The 14,932-nt window shown below is 41.7% G+C and overlaps 1 protein-coding gene across 35 annotated transcripts in view; it reads left to right on the forward strand.

Moving 5' to 3' along the window:
- MAP2 (microtubule associated protein 2) overlaps window positions 1-14,932 on the forward strand; it is a 223,989-nt gene that overhangs the window by 19,609 nt on the left and 189,448 nt on the right. For 2 of the 35 annotated variants that reach the window (XM_071746806.1, XM_071746810.1), the window contains exon 1: window positions 7,596-7,718. The exons of 32 other annotated variants lie outside the window; for them this stretch is intronic. The gene's annotated coding sequence lies outside the window, so the exon portion shown is untranslated. Of the gene's footprint in view, window positions 1-7,509; window positions 7,719-14,932 lie in introns of those variants that run through there. One more of the 35 variants, XM_071746838.1, reaches the window with a different exon arrangement.

Consider the following 14,932-nt stretch of genomic DNA (forward strand, 5'->3'; position numbering starts at 1 on the left):
TGGGGCAGTTAGTGGGCTGCTAAATCTTGTTTGCTTTAATTGGCCTAGCAGGGCCTTTGAAGCCGTGGCACTATCAGTCATAGGTCTTACAATGTAAACTATTAAATTACTGTGGATGAAGCACCAGAAAGATTGGTCTTGAGGTCCTGTGGGGATTGCAGAATCGCAAGTGAACTCCTCACAATTTACTTAATCATAGAATGTATTTATTTTTTCAGAGGACATTCTCTTGTGAGAAAAAAGTTCATGAATAGAGCAGTGGGAACTGGGGTACAGCTGGGACTTACAGCTTCCTTCTGGGACTCCCAAGTGCCTTTTTTGTGTGTTTCTTTGCTCTCTATGATGTACTGACATATAAGGATTTTCCATCAAAGTGCTGACAGCGGCAGACAGTCCCAAAACTTCTCAGCAATTGGTATGGAGAAAAATAAAAGGATGAGCTTCAAATTCTTCCCCAGAAGTCCTGGCAAATGATGACTTAACATGACACAAAAGTACACGTGGGTCAGAATAACTGTGCTGATGTGGTGCCTTGTAGATAATGTGGCTTGCTCCCAGTTTCCAACATACTTTTCTTTGTTCTTCTCACTGTAATTAATGCTGCAAAGGTTATTTTTGTTAATGTTACTTTTCTTTAAAGTAAATTTCTACTTTGTTTAGCAATAAACTGATACTTCTCCCTGTCCAATGCACCTGTGGTGTACAGTTTCTGTAGCTTGGATTGTAGAGCAGCTTTTAAGTGTAGGATTTTTCCTGTTAATCTGAAAAATCTGTCCTCAAAGAAAATGAGTACAAAAGTTTGATGCTTCTGTGAATTGATCTGCTGCCTCCTACATGCTTGCAGGTATGGATGTAGGGCCCAGAACTTTGTAAGGTTGGCATTTTCAAAAGGATCTAAGGGGTGAAATGCAGAGGACTTCAGGGGGAGTCTCAGTGATGACCAGTGGGAGGTAATGGGTGCAAGTTGGAGCACAAGAGGTTCTGTGTAAACATAAGAAAAAGCTTTTTCCCTGTGAGAGTGACAAAACACTGGCACAGGCTTCCCTGTGAAGTTGTGGAGTCTCCTTGTCTGGAGACATTCACAAACCACCTGGACATGTTCCTGTGTGACCTACGCTGGGTGGTCCTGCTCTGGCAGGGGTGTTTGTTAGTCCTTGTTGGTCCTTGTTAGTCCTGTTGCTCTCTTGAGGTCCCTTCCAACCCCTAACACTCTCATTTCTGAAGTCTTGGAGGGGAAGCAGAGCACCTGGGCCTTGTTGATGTCAATGGCCCCATTCCTTCCATGCCAGGTAAGACCAAAGGAGGTAAAGGCCTTTAAGTCTTGAGTACAGGGACAATATTTCTCCTCAAAAAGCATGTCACTATTTAAGCTGGTAAAATGGATTAAGAAAAAAAGCTTTAGTAGTTGTAGTTAAGTTTTAATTTTAATAGGGAGGGAATGTTTGAACTTGTCACTGTTTACTACTCATAGAGCTCATTAAGTTTATTTGCATTGTGTTCAGATTATTGTATCAGCTTGCAATTGGTCCCTTTTTTCCTCCCTCATTTCTCATCTTTGTCTTCATCATGAAAATAAGCATTCTACAGTAATAGGTTTTGCTGCTCAAAAAGAAGGGAGTTCTGTTTCATAGAAGTGGATTTAGTGTCTAAAAATAGTAAAGCCCTGGCTTGTCTCCTGGATCAGGTGGTTAAAGTGGTGAAGACCACCTGTCACAGGATTTTTGTGTTTTGTTCTTGGGACAAGTATTTTTCTTACAAAGAAGGGTATGCAAATTTAGGAACCTGAGAACTGTAACTGCTTTATCATCTGATGTCAACCACAAATGAAGTGAGTGTGCTCAGATATCATATTACTTTTCTATAGTTAAGGCTGTTTCTATTGTAAGGACTATCATTATTTTTAGGGACTACAATTAATAATAACTTGGCAATTAAAAAACCAACTGTTTGGAACCGGAAGTTGACTGCAGATGTTTTCTCCTGAGAGTAGATTTCAGATTTCTTTAACCACATCACAAAAAAAAAATAAAATATTGTTATGTTTAGATTATACCAGAATTAACAAATTCCTAGCAGTCTATCGTCTGGGGTTAGATCCTGCACCTCAAAAGGAGAAATGCAGTTTTGCCATTGCCACTTGAAATGTTACAGTTCAGGTAGAGCATTTAAAAATGCATTGGTGATTTCTAGCTGGTATTTTTGGCTGTATGAGGTGTTCTGCTTTTTTTTTTTTTTTTTTTTTTTTTTTTTTTTTTTAAATGTGCTTAACCTTCCTGTGATTGCAAACAATCCTGGTGCCTACAAATGCTCTTGTGGGAAGCTCTGGGATCTGAGGGTCCTGGGTGGCATTGCTAAATCCCAGTGTGAGCCTATCTGCCCCTATGGAAACAAAGGTACTTTTCAGTCTGTGTCCATACATGCCACTGTTTTTTTTTTTTTAGTGGGAGTTGGCTGCTTAGTCACACAGTACTGCTGGATCTGTCCATGGGGATGCACGTTTGTGGATACAGATGCTGATCCTGCAGCCTGTGGTGCCAGGAGCCAGCTGGTTCCACTAGGATCCTGTGGAAAGGAGTGGTTTGCTCAGGGAAGCTGTGGCTCTGCATTTCCCCTTCTTCCTGCACCCTGAGGAGAACCAACAAGTCATCTCCAGGAGGGCATTCCAGCCTGCTTTGCAATGATTCTCTTTTAAGTAGTTTGCTGGCAAACTAGCAGTAATGTCAGGTGTACCGACTGCAGAATTTCCTGAAAGAAAAACAAATACCTCCCATTAATATGAAGAGTTAATTATGGGTTTCTGTTCTAGGAATGAATTTTGACACTGTTCTTGAAGTTGGGATAGTCCTGGAAGCACAGAGAATTAGGGATAGCAAAGGTGCAGTGTGAGTGCACTATTTGAGATACAGTTGTCCTTTGCAGAGCCGGACCTGGGGACTCCCCCCTGGCACTTTGAGACAATCCTCTGTAACTAAAAGATCTTGGTGTTTGTTATGTTGTTTTTGCAATAAGCCATTTGCCAGTCATTTTTGTTATTCATCTAGCCTTAAAGATGGAGAAATAGCATGTAATGAATTCATGCACTAATATTTTTCCACTAATAGCTGAAGAAATTGCCAGGAGGCAAACCATCCGTGTCCATTTGGGGTGTGTGACCATTCAGTCCTTGGCCTTTTCCACTTTGGACGGTGGATCTTGTGACCTGGATTTTTGTCCGTAGGCAGCAGGATTGCACCATCAAGAGACTTCACATAGGTGTTTGCACAGGGGTTGGGAACAGAGCGGAGTGAGGCCTGAGGAAAAGCAGAGCAGACAGGCAATCCTGTGGTACCATCCAAATTGGTATTTTCTTGATGTCTCTCTTCTTAGAGCACCCATGCTTGGGGCAGAGGTTGATTCTTCAGCCACTGATGTACATTCATGGCTGAGCTAACTGTGTTTGAAGGCTCCCTCTCCCAGTGTGATGAACTGAGCTGCTGTGGGGTGGTAACTCTGTGCTACCCTGGCTTAGCTCAACAAATTAATGTGAGTGACTGAGTCAACAGCTTGTGGGAAAGCACCTTCAGGTAGGAGACAGAGTGTTTATGGTGGCCTGGGAGTATTTTTTGGTCTTGTTTTTTTTTTTTTTTTTTTTAAACTTTCCATTCAGAGGAAACATTGACATTTCAGCCTTTGGCACGACTTTGGTCTCTGCACTTGCAGGCTGAGACCCCAGATGACACTTGGTCCCTCCTCAGTTCTGTGGCAGGTTGGAAAGGGACATTAAAAGAGTTGAAAAACTTGTGTGGATGAGTGTGTGAATTAAAACACATTGACTGGGTCCAGCCTGTGGTTGTTGAAAGATGTATTCACCTGTGTTGCAGGCAGGGCCTTGCAGTAGTCAGACAGGACTCCACATGTCAGATGACAACCAAGGGCATGAACCAGTGGCATCTCACAATGGCACGGGTGCTCTAGCTGGTACCCTCTTGTGTTTCTAGGCCTTCTCTGCAGATTTGGACTAGTCTTGCCCATGTGCAGTAGATCAGATGCTTGCTATGTAATTCTTGTGTGCAAACTTGAGCAGTTGTCCTGCAAAGTCTGATATAGCCTGCTGGGGTGTTTGGGTTTCTTGGTGTCTGAGCAAAGGTTGCTGCTGATTTGTTCAAAGATGTTGTGGCTGCTGAACAACCTGCTTTATTTTTTAGTGGGTTGCAGTCACCAACAGTGAGGAATCAAATACAAACTTTTATTTAGCCAGATGGATTGCATGACATTGCAAGACCCTCTCCTGATGTTTCAATGCTCTTGCTGCACAGAGACTCAAGTGTGTTTGCAGAACCCGGAGAGCGTTTTGCCATTTGCTCTGGCTCAGCTTTCTACTCACTTAGGGAAGTTTTACTTTGTTTTCTTCTTGATAGGAAGTCTCTCTGCTGTGAGCTCAAATGATTGCTCCTTTCTGTGTGACAAGTACAGTCTGTCCCAGCAGGCAGTGCCGGGAGACCTGAACTCCACCTGTCCCACAGCAGCTCCAGGAAATGCCACAGCAGCAGTCAAGTGTCTCACTGGGAGCTATTGTGCTGTTTCCCAGTAAGATTTAACTCTAAACCAGAGCTTGTACCCTTAAAGTAGATGCTTTTGTTGCCATGCAATACACTGCATCAGGGTGTATGCAGATGAGCTTTCAAGATAGGGAAAACTGTGGGATCTCCCAATTGCTTCATGCTGGGAACAGAGGCCTTGCTGCAAAGTGAGTTAAGAGCAAAAGTTCGTCAGAAAGTAAACCAGACCTTCTAGTGGGCATCTTTTAGCTGTCTTCATTTCGCAGTTCCTGTAAAAAGCAGAATTATAGTGCCTTTATGTCTCAGTGCACTCAAGTACACTGTTTGTAGCTGAACTGTTTGCCAGCCCACCCTTCAGACAGGTGATTGCTGGGCTCACAGGTCACATCTGGGATGTTGTGTCTAGTTTTGCTTCCCCAATGCAGGAACAATGTCAATATGTACTGAAACTGGTCCAGTGGAGGGCAACCTGGATGACTAAGGGGACAACAAGTTACAAGGAGAGACAAATGTTTTTTTTTCCAACTGGAAGGGGGGAAGCTATGGGGGAGTCTCAGGGCAGCCTTTAGCTACGTTATGGGTAGGGAGGGTATAGAACAAGTGCTGCCAAACTCTTCTTGGAAGTGCATGATGAAAGGGGGGCAGAGGATATAAGTTGCAACAGGGGAAATTCCAGGCAGACACAAGAAAATTTTTTATATATTGAGGGTGGTTGAACTATTGAAGAGAGACTGTTGGGGGGGTTGTAGACTCTTCAGACCTAGGGGTGTTTGAAGCTGAACTGGATGAGGTCTGGGTGACCTGCTTTGGGATAGATGCTTGAACTAGAGAACTGCCAGGAGACCTTTCAACCTGTATCATTTTGTGATGTAGTTCTCTTGAATACCAGGGCCTCTTCACTGGAAACTGTTGACTAAGATCAGATGTGCTGAGGGTACTCTGGTGTGACCTGTGCAACCATCAGTTTGGGTTCTGGCATTGACTTTGAGTGCAGAAAGAGCAAAGCAGCTGTGCAGGTCCTCCCTCCATCCCAGCTCACTGCCTGCTGCCATTCTGTTTTGGGGAGTTTGCTGCAATTTCAATCATGTAAATATCATGATTGAACAAGAATGATACTTATGTATAGATGGGCTTGTGAAGATCAGTGAGGAAATATCAGTGGATACATAAAACTAGCAGAGTAGCTTTCTGAAAGAGCGTATGGTTTATACCTCTCCTATCTTTGCCTACCCTATCTCCTTGGTACAAGGGATTCAGCTGTGTGATGTTCTTGGCCCAGTAAAGAGTCACATTTAGATGCCAGGGAAGGATCTGTGCTGTTTTACAGAAGGAGGGCACCCAGGCCAAAAAGGGTCAATAGAAGATAATATCAAAGGTAGGAAGAAGCAGGATTTTTTCCTGACACTTACCAGTTCAGCTGTTGAGCAAGCACAGGGTCTGCATGCTATTCATGACCAAAATAGCTGTTTCTGCACTGCAGCTCTTGTCTCTCAGCACCAGAACATGTCCACTGATCAAAGGTTACTTTTTTGTTGTTGTTGTAGCTTGTGCCAAGGTTAAATCTCTTCTGCCCAGTTAAGGTTGACTTTTGCGAGGTAGGATGTGAAAAGTGCAGAGGCCTGGGAAAACGAGAGAGGAGCAACACCAGCTTCTGAATGCCCCCTTGGGAATCTGCTCTGGGAATTCTTAGGCTGCAAAATTGTGAAGGTTTAACAAGTCTTTCAGAAGCTCTTAAAAAATACTTTTGCTAAACATCACATTTTCATTTGTGGCTAGTATCAGAATACTATTAAGATTTATTAAGATTGTTTTTACTAAGATTTTAATTAAGATTATTTATTAAGATTCACAATGTTCTCTTGGTTCCAGTGCATTACTATGCTTGGGCTCTCTGCCAGTCCTGAGCTGTGCCCAGTATCCCTCAGCAAATGAACACAGCAAGTGAACATATGAACATGGTATTTGTGTGTCCATCACTCTTAACATAGCAGAAATCTTGCTGACTCCTGAAATTTTATATTGGTTTTTTTTTTTCCTTTTTTTTTTTTTTTCTTCACATTCTGCAGCTTGAGACTATAGGTCCATAGGCTGTCAGGCACCATTCTGTCACAGCATTCCCAGCCTTGGAATTGATTTCTGTTTCCTCAAGACCAAAACTGGCACACATTGTAGTTAAAACAACCCTGTTCACAGGGGTCCCAGTGGGGTTCAGTTTAAGAGCTGTGGGGCCCAGAGCTGAAAGCTTTAGGGCCATGGCAACACAGGCTTTTAGGTAATCTACTGTAGTCTTGCTTCCTGAACAGATCACAGTACCTCTCCATACTGGGGACATATCACAGTGATAATTCTCTAGAAATATTTGTGTCTCATCTCTCTAGGTGATGGAGAAAGGCAGGTGGAGTAGGAGGTCTCAACTTTGTTTTAAAGGGCTTCCCACAGGCAGTGTGTTAACTATTAAGGGTTTGTTTGCTTCCATTACTGGAACTTAGCCAGAAGCACTTTTCTCAGTATTAGTACATTCTTTGGGAGCAAAATGTTTGTTTGTGTCTGCTATCCCAGTGTAATTACTGCACAGAAAGATTGATACATCCTTTGCAGTTCTATTTGAATAGATGGATCACTCACAAAGACAAGTAAATGTTGAAGAAACAAACCAAAACAAGATGAACAAAACAAACTGCATTTGGGCAGAGGTGTTTAGTCAGTTCATCCCTGTGGTCTCTTCTAATCCTGATAACACTGCTTGGGTCAGGATTAAAAATAAATATCTTGGTATTTCCTAAACATGCAGTATTTGGGTATTGCTCCAGGCATCAGCTGTGGTGTGTGGTGGTGAGCTTATGTGGGTGCCCTCGTTTGGGAAATCACCTTTATCTTGGCCCAAACCAGGACAGTGGGAGGAGGAACTGGGAGGTTTGGGAGGTGCTTGGGTATGAGGACCTCTGCCTGCACCCTCTGCCTCTCTTCCCTGCTTAGGAAGGTGCTGCTGGAAGCTGTGGTGTTCCCTGTGGGAGGGGTGTGTGTGTGTGTGTCTGGTGTCTTTGAATGAGGAACTTTACAGAAGTCTTTATACTATTCAAGATGCATTACACAACTCGAATGAAGTTCCAGTTTTGTTCATGGCTCCACGACACAAGTTTTTATGAAGAAAAAATTGATAGAATTTGATTTTCAGACTTGGTAAGTTGTTGCATACAACTGACCTCTTCTTATCAGTAGAAGTTTTTCTGCTGTTACTAATTACATTATGCTATAAAATAGCTGTACTGCAGGCCATCAGAGTGCTCTTCTGTGAATGGTAAGCAAAACATAGTTTACAAGTATTATAATACAATTGAATTGCATTTACACCAACTAATTCTTAATTTTCTGTGTTGCTGCTCCTGGTTTGCTGATACTTTGCTGCTGTTAGTTCTTGTATATTTACTGAAATCAGTAATTTTGCTTCACTTCTTTATTGTGCAGCCACCTTATTCTGCAGGTCAGGTTCCTGCAGAAAATAGTGAATGATGAGTTCCACTAATTGGTTTGCGGATTTTCTGTTTGTTTGCACAGCTAAATATGTTTTAAAAGCCTGAAACCCTGTGTCTATCATTGCTGCCACTACTGAGCCAGAAGTGCTTCTTATCTGTTTATAAATCAATATTTAGGACTGCTTGAATGATAGGTTTCTTTTCCCATGCTGGGTGATAGTCTGAAAATATATTGGGGATTTTTTACAAGGGAGCATTATAGAAGTACTGATTGTCTGTTCTTTCAATCCTTGGAGTATTACTGATACCATAAACACAAACTATGTATCTGCACAGATAGGCTTCTCCTGATAAACATATTCATAGCTTTTCATGATCTTGACTAAGACTGACAGGACTGGTGCCAGATGTGCACCCCAAGTTCGTGAGAAGATTTCTATTCCAAGGAGATAACTGATTTCCTTTAGGCCTCTGTTATTCTGATCTTGGAGCTAGAATCCAGGAAGGCAATACTTAATTGGGCTTAAAGGAGTAAATGTTATTGTAAATGAGACAGCTCCAGTTCCTGGGGGCGAAGCTGAAGAATAGTTGAGGATTTAATCAATACTTTTTTTTCTGTTCTTAAATAGAGTGGAAAATAAAGCAGTGTGTCTGTCAAAGATTACAGAAATTGTTGTTAATCCTTCTGAAGTGCCTTCTGGTGGTAATGAAAATTGCGTACACAATTAAGAGAAACCAGAAATAAATATTTGTCCAGATGACAAAGCATGGGGAGGAGATAAACCAGGCAGCAGTAATGGGATTGTCAGAACTGTCTGAAAGCCAAAAAGAACAGAAGAAAACAGTTTGGATTTAGGACAGAAGGTCACAGAGGGCAGCAAAACGCAGACTTTATCAGTATTTTGAGAATTTTTGGTTATTTTCCAGGGTGCGTCTTTATTTATTACTTTCCTTACTGGGCTTGGAGATGTTTACCTCCAAAACCAGAACTTTCCTTTCTTCATGCAGCCAATATAGGAGAAGTGAAGTAGCTCTGTGGAAATCTTGGGGCCTGCAGAGAGATGTCAACAGGAGCCTGCCTGAGTTGCAGCAAGGCTGGTAAATGTTTAAATGAGTCTTGAAACCGGGACTTAAGTTTTCACGTAGTTTGTATTGATGCTGGATGCTTACTCTGAAAGAGTCTTGTAGCAGCATCTACATGCCACAGGGAACACCAGCTAGGCTAGGCAGCATAAAGACTTGTGGTGAGAGGTAAATTTATGTTCTGGACAACTGACAACAAAGTAAGATAAGGTTGGAGGGGTGCTGGGCATGGATTCATGGAGAGTCTTTTGGGGAAGGGGTGTATTAAACCCAGATCTGTTGACTGGACTGCCATGCCCTGCTGTCCCCACAAATGGGTGCAATATTTGTTTCTGTTGTCCCAAAGTTGCAGGGGTGCTCCTTCCCTGTGCCTTGGCAGGGCAGCAGGAGGTGGTATCTCCCCTGAGCTTCTCAGAGCTGTTCCTTGCTGGTCTTGCTTTCAGAGGGGCTGAAAATTTGCATCTTTGGCTAATGGTACTTTGGAAGAAGTGGGCTGCAACAGCTCCTGGGTTAATAGTGGAATTGTGAACTCTGCTCTAAAATGACTGAGGATCAGATGTGAGGTGTTCCCATTAGTGTTGGTGGGTAAAGAGGTACCAGTACCAGCTGCTTACCATGCTGAACCATGCCCAGGCATTCTCTCAAGTTAATCCTAGTGGCACATCTTTCTACTGAATGGATTTCTTATCAGAGAACCTGCAGGGGTTGTTTTCCTTCTGCATCCTTTTCTTTTTCCGTTTTTGTGTTGTTCTGTTCCTATGGTCTTTTGCCATAATCTCTCCCTAATCCACTTCCCCCTTTCCCACAGTGTTGGTTCTTTGGTCCTGTCATGTTCAGTAGCCCCATCTCCTGTCATTCCCACAGGCTGAAAAGAGTAGTAAATGGTGCTTATTAGCCTAAATATGCCAGGCAGCCCTGGACACCTAAAGAGAACAATCTTGGTGTTTTAACCTAACTATTTCAGAGTCTAATAAAGTTTCTATTAGTTTAAATTGGTTTCTGCTTTATCTTAATTTGAAAGGGAGAGTTTTCCCCTTCAATCCTAGCATCAGCTCTTCTCCATGAACTTTGAATCACAGGCTTTGTGAAACTCTTGACCTAGCCCAAGGTATGTATGCTGGAAAAAAAAAAAAAAAAAAAAAAAAAAAAAGCACTTTTGGGCTTATAAATCAGACCAGGCTGATAGTTGGATTTTAAGGGTGGGGAGAGGAAAGCAGTGAGACATCTGTGCTTTAATCCCCTTATAATTGTTTTCAGGACAGCAGGAGCTAGATTGACGGATCACGTTTGCTGGGAGGAGTAGTGAAAAAGTCTGTGCATGACTGGGTTATTTCTGGGCTTTGATGGGTTCTGACAGAACTGGTTGTGCTCGTGCAGATGCCACATGGCTGTGTGTTGGCGAAGACCATCTTCTGGCTGAAACCCAGCTCTGCTGCAAAGCGGGCAGCAGTAGTAACAGCCCCCATTTCTGTACAGGAGAAGCAGGAATTAGGGATGTGCAGCAGATGTTGCCCACTGGATGACAGATGCATTGAAAATCAGTTGCAAAACTGGATTTGGGATTTTGCAAATGAAGTTGAACAAGGACAAGTGGCATTTCACAGTCTGCGTGTTTTAACAGAGAAGTGTATTTCTGTCACACTGAAGTTCTGTGAAAGAATAAAAGCCAAGGCTTGGAGTTCTGCTTTAAGAACTAGGGCACCAAGTTGCAACTGGAGCCTGGAAAGCCAGGTTTAGCCCTGGGTTTGTGTGCAAACTCAGTTTGGGTGGCTGTAGGTGGCCGGTGAAGTGGCAGGCTGTGTGATGCAGTGATCCCTGCTGTGGTCCAAGCCCCAGAAGCAGGGATGTTAATGGAGAGGTGAAGGCAACTGGCTTGGGAACAAATGCTGGGCTGGTGAGGCTGCAGAGCCAAATGTGTTTCTGGGCTTAATGGGCAGAGCAGCCCCCTTAGCATTCTGTCCCCCTGAGCTCAGCTCTGGTCTGTTCTGCTGCAAGAGGGATGTGGTGGCACTGAGGCAGCAGGGTACACTTGAGATGAGGACTCTGAAAGCTGGCAAATTACTTGTGTTGTGCTTCAGAAATCATGTAGGTGTCAACATAGATTATACTGCAGTAGCACTGCTTTGCTTTATTTTTTTTTTTTTTTCTTGTAGTTTTGGAGGCGTATGCTGCAGGTACAAGGAGAGAGCTGGGCAAACACCAGTGTTAGTATCATTTTGGTAACAGGGATGAAACTGTATTTGTTCATATAGAGGCTTCTTAAACAACACCTAAAGTAAAATCAAACTTCATCAAGAACAACATACTGGGAAGGGCATTTCGAGGTATAAGCAATGGCTGAAAATAGGTGCTGTGGTGCAGCATTGTTCCAATACCTCTGTTTATTTTATCTTTTCAAATGTCTGTTGTTCCTTTAAAATATTTTTATTGTTTATTTCTGAAAAAGCAATTTGATCATAGAGGATAAATAGAAATAAGATGCTGTAATACATGGTGACTGACTGAACTGGCTGAAAGTGGCTGTGCCAGTGTGAAAACAAAGGGAGGATAAAGAAATGACAAGAGAACATCCCAGCTGTCCCAGCAGTGAAACTGTAGTGTATGATAGAGGCAAACCCCCTGTTTTAGAAAAGCAGAGACCATAAAGGATTTAGCACTGCAATGTATAAAATATGAAGTAAATACATGCACTCCTGAGAGGTGCTTTATCTTTCCTTAAACTGATTCTCATTTGAGAACAGAGAGAAAAGCTGTGGTCAAGTTCCCAGCTCTGCAGTGATTGTTCTGAGGAATATCCAGTTTTTCCTGCTGTGTTGTTGGGGTGAAGTGCCCTGCTCTGTCCTTATCTATTGCCAACCTGATAGAGATCCACTAAAAAAGAGGCTGAGGAGGAGTTGTGGCTATCTCTGCCACCCTACTGTTGTACTGCATGGAGATTTCTTTTCTCTAAGCTAATGAGGGTTGCTACTGAATAATCTGTGAATTCTCATAAGAAAAAAAACAACCCCAAAAAACACAAACAACAACAAAACCCCAAATAAACAAAAAAAAAACACCAAACCCCAAAACAAAACAAAAAACCAGAACACCAAAGTACAGATGCCTTTTCTAGTTTCCAAATGTTTGTTTGGGGTAGAGGTCAAGATAGTTGTCAAGTATCTATTTGTAGTGAATTAAATAACATTAACAACAAAGTGAGAAGAACAGAAGGAGTGAGAAGCCCAGAAGGCTGCTATTTGCAAAGGAAACTCCTTTAATGATTTGAATGTAGAATCTTCTTTTGAAACTGGTGTTTGTTTTATAAAGAAATGAAGGAATATCCACTGGGGGAACTCAAGATCCAGGAAATAATTTTCAGCAACAGTATATAAAATAGAAAAAAAAATCCTGAAAACTCTCTATGTTTGACTTCTATATGCAAAAAGCAGGATAAAGGAGAGCATGAGAGTAGCATTCTTTGCTATATCTGATGTAGGCAACAGTGAAATGGTTGGGAATGTTTTTGCAGTTTGTCATGTTATTATAGGAGCTAATTTAGAAAAGAATCTGAAACATTTGCATCTGATGAACAAGATTCAAAAATAGTATTTTAAAATTTATCTGGTAATATAAACTCTTCTTTCTGTGGCAACAGGATCTTGTCATTACTGAGAAATATTTTAACTAAAAAACAAGGTGCAGAATTGTGGCTGAAACTGATTTTATATACTGTCGTGGGAATAGCCTGAATAATACAAACAAGCATTTATGATGGGTTGAAAAGGATGGGAAATTCTCACTAGAAAATTTTAAGGGGAGATGATTTGATTTTTGCAAGTTTTTCTTTCTTTCAACTGAACTACTTGCACATAGTTTGCAAGCAATTTGAAATTCAGAAAAATCATAGTCTTTTATTGCTGATCAAAGAAAGACAAGTAACCTTAAAAATTAAGGAGTCTCAACTCAAAATGGAAAGCTTTTTGCCGCTTTTATCCGAGTGATAAGTTATTCCAAGACTTCACGTGTTGTAATCTGCACTCAAGACATAATTAAAAAAGAGTGCTTTCCCATGGCTGTATGGATAAAACTAGTTTTAGCAAAAAAAGCATCCACTGATATTTGCTGGATATTTGAAATGGATAAACATTCAGTAAGTCTAGTCTAAAAAACAACAAAAAAGGTGGTGTTTTTATGACATCTGCAGAGGCAACACCCATTAATTAGCCTTCTTGGATACAGGATACCAGTGATGCAGAAAGTCCTGAGATACTTTCTGTTTCCTTGTGGCCTTTGGTTACATCATGATGGTGATGGAAAGAGTACCGGGATCCTACATTTTATTTTTCCCTTTGCAGAAAAAGGAGTATGTTCTGCACCTTTTTTCAAGGACACCTGGAAACACAGGTGTTCTTTCTAATACATTAATAAATAGAATTGCACCTTTTTCCCCAGCATATTGCTGGAGAACAAAATTGGAGATTATATTATTGTCAAACAGATCATCATATGAAAATTATTTTGTTCACTTTGTAATGCACAGTTTGAATGAGTTTTCTAGTTATTCTGGTTATTCTTCCTGAGCTAGTGTCTAAATGGTTCATGGTGAATATAATCTATCTTTTGGAAATTGCACATGCAATTTATAGACTCCTTTTTTGCCTGTTATAAAGCATAATTCATATGTGTACACTTTCCTGCAACATTAGGTAATTTGAAAGCTTAGCTGTTTGTTATGGAGCATCAAATTTAGTAAATAGTCAAGGCTCTGGAAGCTCAAGGTGAGGTGTTTGCAAAGAGAGGAGAAAACATATTTGTTGTGTTAAATACCTTAGTAATGACTAAATATTACTAATACCACTCAGTAACTTTTTTTTTTTTAATGGGAAGATTGCCATTTTGATAAACCTTAAACTTTTGTAAAAGTGTTGTGAAGAAAAATGGAAATCTTCTGTTTGCGAGGTAAAGTGTGAAACTATCCACAACCCCCCAGAAGAAAAGCCAATACATTTTATACTTTTTAACAAAACCAGCATAATTCTTCCAGCTGTATAATGCACCATCAGAGAGCTGTTTTCAGAGTTAGTCAGGCCACAACCACTCATTCGCTTTTATGTTCCCTTGGGAGGGTGTTGCTGCAGGAGGGAGTTGATGCCTTTCCATGCCATTGTACAGGAGCTGCTCCATGCTCATCCTCAGCGTGTTGGAGGTGGAAGATCCTGGGGTAAGGTGGGTCCCCATACTGGGGTTCAGGACAATTTTCCCTGGCCCAAGTAAAGATGTATTTGGGAGTCATCCAAAAGCTGCTGCCGTGTGTTTAGCTGGACAGTGGTCTCTGTTCTTGTAAATCCACAAGGATTTCCCAGGCATCTGGATCAGGAGGAGCAGGAGGGATTGTATTGAACAATGAGTGATTGTGTCTTGAGCTTCATGAAGTGAAACAGTTGAGATGTCTGAAGAGAAATCAAGGGGATTGCAGTGAAAAATCTCAGGAGATCCTTGTGCCTTTTGTGCTCAGTTGTGGTGATGATACACTCCAGTGTCAGAGCACTTGCTGTATGTGCTCTTGGGACTTGTAGAAACAGTTAGGAAAAAAAGTACTGATGAGGGTGGCAGTAGCTGGGCTTCCACCTGTACATTGCTGTAGGTGTAGGGGAAAGGCACTTCAGGGTTTCAAGGAGACAGCGGGGAAAGTGCTTTACTTCCAGAGCAACCTGCTGAGCATTGAAACCTGAGGGAGAGAGTGTGGAACAGTGTAGTTTGTCCAGAGGGATGACAACAGGTACTGAAGCACTAAGAATCCTAGCCAAAGACAGCTGATTTTTTAAGAATGGACATTAAGGGGTAGAGTTAACTCCCAGA

Source organism: Heliangelus exortis, chromosome 6, assembly GCF_036169615.1.
Source record: "Heliangelus exortis chromosome 6, bHelExo1.hap1, whole genome shotgun sequence".
NCBI classification, from domain to species: domain Eukaryota; kingdom Metazoa; phylum Chordata; class Aves; order Apodiformes; family Trochilidae; genus Heliangelus; species Heliangelus exortis.